The sequence below is a fragment of the Meleagris gallopavo genome, chromosome 11, assembly GCF_000146605.3.
Source record: "Meleagris gallopavo isolate NT-WF06-2002-E0010 breed Aviagen turkey brand Nicholas breeding stock chromosome 11, Turkey_5.1, whole genome shotgun sequence".
Classification (NCBI taxonomy): domain Eukaryota; kingdom Metazoa; phylum Chordata; class Aves; order Galliformes; family Phasianidae; genus Meleagris; species Meleagris gallopavo.
The window spans coordinates 8,165,111-8,172,449 of record NC_015021.2 but is presented as its reverse complement, the minus strand read 5'-3'; positions in this window follow the sequence as shown (position 1 = coordinate 8,172,449).

Genomic DNA, 7,339 nt, shown 5'->3' with positions numbered 1-7,339 from the left:
AAAAAACTGGTTTATTTGCAACTGACTCTGAAGTGCACAGAACTGAATGCTCCCTTTCACACTATTCATTCACATTCCATCACCTCAGCTGTTTTTGAAATAGTATCTAAGGTGAGTCTCCTGCTACCCTGAAAGGTAAATATACTTCCCTGTGTGCTACTGCTACAGCAGATAACTCCAGTAAAATGTGATGGTACTTTAATAGAAAAAGTGCAGGTCTGCATAACATGTTGAAAGTGTATTTTACATTGCAATGTAATATTCAGTGATGTTGCGTTAACAAACACTGAGCAACCTGACAGATACATCTGTTAAAAGTATAATTAGACCAGGTAACGTGTATTGGTGCTTTTCTCTGTTAAACAAAACAATGGATTTTCATTCAGAGGGACACCTTGGAAGATTAATGGTAATAATGAAGCGTGAAATATTTCCTTCCTATGGTGGTTATTCTGAAACAGAGGAAACAATCATTTCACCCAGGAGGGATAATCCTTTGAGGAGTTTTCAGTGAAATAATGTATTGCCATATCTCATCCCACATATGTCAACAAAGAAACCATCAGTGTTGTGCTTAATGCAGTGAAGGCTAACAAGCGCAAGAAAAGGAAATGGAATCAGCACAGCATAAAACCAGGTACACAGTAACGTCAGCAAGAGATAGCAGGGAAGGCAGGAAAACAGGGGCAGGGAGCAATAGGATAGACTGCAAAGGAAGATAGCAGAAATTAAGCTACAGGCACAGAATATGAAAGGAATTGTTCAAATTAAGCCAAAGGGAAAATGAATGCTTTAAGGGACAACTTTTTAGGTTAGTCTTGTGAAGTGCTTTGTCATAAGGAAGTGGGAGACAGGCAGGCATTGTAGCAGAACGGTGCTGTAGCACCGCCACTCCACACTGCAGAGGTGCCAGCAGCCCCAGAGCCAGCAGCAGCTCACAGACACTGTGCTCCTCTTGCCTTCTGTGCATATGGCACTGTGGGGACGCTGCCACAGCACTCTGCCCTGCAGTCCTCAGCTGGGGCAGCAGCTGCCTAGTGGCACAGCACTTCAGGATGGGCTGAAGCAGCCTGAGTGCTGCACAGCTTTGGAGCCCGGAGTAAGACTCCTTAGCTTCAGGGCTGTGTGGCCACAGGCCTTTTTTGGGTAATCTACACACAGAATGAGCTCTGTCAACTAACACACCCACAGACAATTCCATAGGAAGGTGTGCATATATATACATATAAGAAAAACAATATTTCAAGAAAAAAAACTTTTTTTTCCCCATTCATCAGTAAAAGCTTTTCAATCAAACACTGGTGTCCCTAGAAAGAAATTCCTTCAGATCAATTTATTTGCAATCATTTATTTGAAAGTCCTACAACTAAACTCATGCACTATCTTCAAAGAATAGTCTCAAGCCTTTCATTTTTGGCAGATAAGTCATTTGATTGATATTTTCAACATTAATCAAGGCCAAGAGCAATTACATTTCTCCTACTTTCCTTGGCTGCACTGGAATTGAAGTAAGTGCATCACTCTCATTTTGCTCAGGGTAAGTACACTCAGGATAGAAGCTTTCAGTAATAACTAATTCTGTTGAACCAATAATATTTCATATTTATCTTACCTAAGCAACAGCACAACAAGAAATGAAATGCTAAATTTTCTCTAGAAAAGAGTTATATTAAAATTTATTTCTATGTTGTTTTTTAAAATGTAAGTGCACTTTTATGACTTGAAGCGATGACTGTTGTTGTCTTAATACTTCTGCAAAGTATGCATTACGTTCACAGTATGCTCAGCCCAAAGCACTAATTAAAATCACAAAGCAGCTATACTCTTTTTTTTGCTGCCCATACTCATTGCATGAAACTTGTCTCTTTTACTTATATTGGCAATTTCCTCTATAAGCACACCTGGGACGGTGACCAGGCAATATTTAAGGACAACCAGAACCCAGAAGAGGACAGTGCAAGGCCGTGCAGTGCTCCACACAGTGCCTCACAACTAATGGGGCAGAGCCCATGGCACAGCAGGCTGCAGCCAACTCCCTCAGGCAAGGCCAGACATGCACTGCGCCTCCCCTGCTTCTCTGCAGGGCTTCCCAGTTCTGCAGCCAGCTGGAAGAGAGAGAACTTTTTTGTGTCCTTGGCACGGAAAGCTAGAAAAAGGAGGAAGAACTACAGCTGCCTTACTCCTTGTTAACATGGAGAGCTGGACGAGTGTTGGGAGAGTCACATCTCACTAACCCAGCCGTATTAAGTAATTCAGATTCTTCCTGCGGCACAAAGAAGATGCTGTCATTACTGAGCTATGAAAGAACATTCCCAGGAGTTCTGCCTACAGCTTCTCTTTCCATAGCGTTTTATTTGCTATAATCGTGCCATACTTGTGACAGATATTGTGGAGCTTGGAGGCAGAAAGCCCACAGTGTGAGAAGGTAGCATGGCTGCAGGGACCTTGACAGCAGGTTCCAGGTATTTCTAATTGAACAGCAGAAATAAATAAATTGGTTTATCAGAAAGTTTGGTTTTTGGCCTTACTGACAACTTTGGCTAGATGTAGTTCTGGCCATGCTGTATGAACATATACAGGCTGTTCTCACTAGCACACTTCCTACTTTTGTGTGCCATGCAGCCATCAGTCCTTTGTAGCTGCTAAGGAGAAGAATAAGGAATAAAGTGCAGACAGTATCCCACTGGTCATCAAAATTCATTCCATATTTCACTTTTAGAAAAAAAAAACCGTTTTGGCAACAGCAAGCACTGTAGCAACCCCATAGAGTCTTTGAGAAGGGAATTTTGACTTTGTCCTTTGCACCTTAAAACATCACAGACAAGTCACAAAGAAGGGTAGTCTTCATTTCTTCCTCTAAAATTACAACAAACAAAAAAGAGAAAGTTCTCTTTCACAACCATTTCCAGAGCTACCAGAAGCTTACTGAATGCTCTCTGCTGTGCAAACACAAATTTAAGACAGCTTTATAGGGCCAGTTATTTATCCAGTGTAACAGCTTCTTTGTTAGGGGATGGCACTATAATTACCTGCTTTTAGCATTAATACTCTGAGTAAGTGTTTAATGCAGAGATGACAAATTACTGGAATGACCAAGAGTTTATGGCTTTTAGCACCATGGAACATCTTTTTTTTTTATTTCATATCCCTTGTGCATATCCTATTTCCTTTAGATGTCCTGTTCTTTTACACGTGCATGCGTGTTCGTAATTAAGCATGTCTGATCATGATTTATTCACACAACCAATTACCAATTTTCTGTTGCTTAATGTTGGTACAACACACTTGGAAAAGCAGTGGAACAAGAGAAAAATTCTGACCAAGTCTCACAAAAATGTCTCTGGTCCTTCGTATTTACACTGAAGCATCATCCAGCAAATAAAAACTACACTCATTTGCTTAAATTTACTCGCTACCAGAAGAGCGGGGGTGAACTGCCAGGAACATCAGCTAAATTCCAGAGTATGGAATCAGAAAACCTGTGGGCCAAAATTCAGGAGAATGTGCAGGCACAACCGCTAAGATCTCTCACTAAAAGCAATAGAATTAATGTCCACAAAATGGGGCAACATTATTTACCTACAGAGCATTATCACCATGCTGTATGAGTTTCACCCCAAGCATAAGCATAATTTATTTATTTTTCTCACCCTCCTGCTCCTATGCTCACAAAAGCATACACACTGCCTGGAATGAAATGTAGCCATCCGCACCTCCACCCCCAGCCCTCAACCCTTTAATAAGTTGTGGCGGGTAGGCGGGAGGAGAGAGACAGCCACTTTTGGAAGGAATGAGTAGCAACTGTTAAAACAAAAACTACCCTAAAATCCAGAATGAAACAGCAGACCAAAAGAAGAGTGAAACAGAAATGACCTTATCTCTAACTAAGGCTAGTTAGGATTCCTTTTGAGTAAAAAATAGCGAGGAACAACTGGCAAATGTCAGCCTCATTATCATGAACTCTTTGTAGTAGTGAAACAGAAATTAGCCCTTCAATCTTTTTTCAACAGACTACACTGTTCTCTGCATTAGAAGCCTCCCCATTTCTTTTGAAAAGCTATCAAATCATGGGGACACCTTTTCCCTTTAGTATTAAAAGCATGTTTCACCTTAGTGGCTCTGTACACTTTCTACAGACACTTCATGTTTAAATAGTTTGGACATAATATCCAAAGGAAGCTGAACAAAAAGAACAGAATTCAGAGGTAACTGCTTCTCTGTGGTACTTATAATTTTTTATATTGTTCTGTAGGAACAGAAAACTCAAAAAAAATGGAATATTCCAGCTAGATATAAGAAATTTTACTTTAATAGTGTTAGTGCCACTGTTTAAAGTTGAAATAATATTTTTCAACCTTGAGTCTATAATAAATGGTACAGATAAACAATACCACTGTTCTCAACCATATAGATCTCAACAGCTGTTTTTGAAAGTAATAGCTTAGTAAGAATTCAGATCTGAAAGTGGTGCAAATTATTAAGCTCTAGTGAAGTCAACAGAACTGTGCCATTTCATGCCAGCTAGGGCTCTGGCACAATGTAATTTCATCAAGATTCTAACTGACAATCTTTTTAGCCAGCAGTTTAACACTAACACATGTTTACAAGTCCTGTGACTAAAATATATGGCAGTTTCTCATCCTGTTTTTCTCTTTCTGGCAGTTTTGGTCATTGAATCTTTGACATTTTACAGTAACACATCTCAGGTAGATACACGTCTCTAAATCTGGAGTTGTAACAGTCCCTCCTAGACATGACCAACAGTTATTACTCTGATCAAATACTACACTGATGAGCCAGTTTTCTCTATTCACATTATCAAAATTCATAATTTATCACTTATGGAAAAAAAGATCATTTACATGTTCCTGATGCCAATAGGCAATGCTCATAGAACATACCTCCTCTAACTTATCTCAGGGTTAGTTCTCTGAATCTCTCCCCACATTCATTTGTTCAGCTTCCTGGACTGAAACAAGACAGTCTTAATTATGCTTATCTGCTCAGTGATTTGCACTGCTTATTCACTCACAGTGAACCAGTAGTATGAAAATATCCAAACCCTATAGCTGATCTTGTTTCTTTTTTCCCTGGTGTCTACAGATATGAAGCTGAGCCTTTGAAGATCAGGATCTTACATCTACCATTGCTCCCTAGAGTCACACAGGGGTTGTGTGTCTCACATGAGCTTCGGTTCTAACACATTCAGGTTTACCCAGCTGTAAAGGCTTCTGCTAGCTTGATCCTCTGGTGAGCAGTTCGGTTTGAGCAATTCACCTCCACTTGTATAGGGAAAATAAGATTGGAAGTAATGCACATATTTCTGGCAGCTGGTCAGGGGGAAGCAGAGAGGTGAAGGCATTCTGCCTCATTCGTAAAAGATACCCTAGAGGCAACTGTAGCCAGGCAAGGCCGTCTCACATTTCTCATCAGTCCCAGGAGAGAGTGCCATGGACACCAAACAGCACGAGAATTTCACCATGAGAAGAATGCAGGGATTCCACTCAGTTTAAGGCTAAACATAATATCCCATAAGATACCTTAAAATGTTACATTTCACAAAAAAACAGAAGTGATAATACATATTCCATAGAGATGTTATGAAGCTCAGTTTATTCTTAAAGTTCAGTGTGATTTGCTGATGTGCCCTATCAATGCCAAGCACTATTACCTCTAAAGAAAGCAATCCTCCAATGTCTGTTGCCAAAGTATGATTTATAGAATATTCCCCAAAGCAAGACAAGAGGACAACTCAGATAGATGCAGACAACAACAGACTGTAAAACAAAGAGTGCTGCTGACATGGAACTAACCGCCTGGAGAAGCGGCTCCTAGAGAAGCAAAAAAGCAGCAATGTATCACTTAACAGCTGTCCTGACTTTATGAAGACACTGGTGAATGCTAATAAATCTTATAACATTTATTTTATTGTGCACTGTGATTATCTGTTCTACACATTGAATGCTTGCTGTAAACAGATGCTTCACACAAGGAAGTACTTCTCACTTCTACTGGGCATGCTGAAACGGGTTGTACTATCTCCTCTCTCATAACAGCAGAGAAGGTTACAGCAGAATTCCTCCTAGAGCTTCTGAAAGTTTCCTTTCTTATGGTTTTAGTTCAAGGCAACAGTAGGTAACTCATAATCTCCCTGAATGTACTTCTAAAATATTACTAAAATCATTTTCCACCATTTCCTGTGAATACAGGAAACAAGAAGTCCTTGAGGTATACAGCCTGTAACAGCCTGTCCCTTGAATATAATGCTTAAATTACAATATCATGATGCTTATAGCTGATATTCACAAGAAAACAAATTCCTGATACATCAAATATATTTTATACCAGAAAAGAGCGATGATGATACAGCATGCACAACTACTACTAGAAATGAAAAATCCACAGTAGCCTAACTCATGATGGCACAGTCAGTAATAGTCCAATTTCATTGCTAAGCAGACGCTATAAACTTGTGACCCAGTAAGCCAGCAGCTGTGAAATAATGTTTCCATTAAAAATACTGAACATGTTGCTTATAAAATGTTTACACCCAGTTTACCAATTTGTGTAGCAATGATGCTTACAGCATGTTTCTCCTGAATGGCTTTGAGATGCTAAATGCAAAACAAGAATTAGAGGACTAGAAAATAGAGAGCAGATAATTGTTGCCAAAAAAAGAAGGTATCAGCATATTGCACATACCCATGAAATCTGCATGGCCTTGGCTATTTTTGATTATCTCTGTAAGTTCTACTTCGTTCTTTCTTCAGTTTGTGTTCATATTTTTAATTAAATATCCTGCAAGTGCTTGTGTTTCATGGCACAAAACTACAGCACATTAAACTATGAAATAAATAAAGTAAATCAGCAGTTTGGCAGTTGAGAGCATTGCTCAGCCTACACAAGGTAAAGCACTCAAATATCTTGAAAAATCCCTAAGAAGCGAGAGTGAGAATATGGCTGGGAGATAATAGGAATAAAAGACGGACATCTGAAGAGTTGTTACCTCTTTACGGGAGGAAGCAAAATAGAGATGCACCCTCCAAAAATTCCTTATGCAGTGTCCAATATTTCAAGAGAATTAGAGGCTTAGACTTACTGGGACTGAGTATGCTTCTGACTTAAAATGTACCAAAAAGCCCACTAATAAGTCATAACTGCACAAAGTTTCTTTTCACTTTTTTTTTTAATGTTCATGTCAAGTTTCTTCTTTGGAAACCTTACGTTCCAAAAATTGCCATTGTAGCTCCTCAGAAAAATTTAGTTTCACTGTTTTGAGAACTAAAATATATTTTGTCAAAAACTAAATAGAAAATCCTCATTTTTTACCAGAACGGAA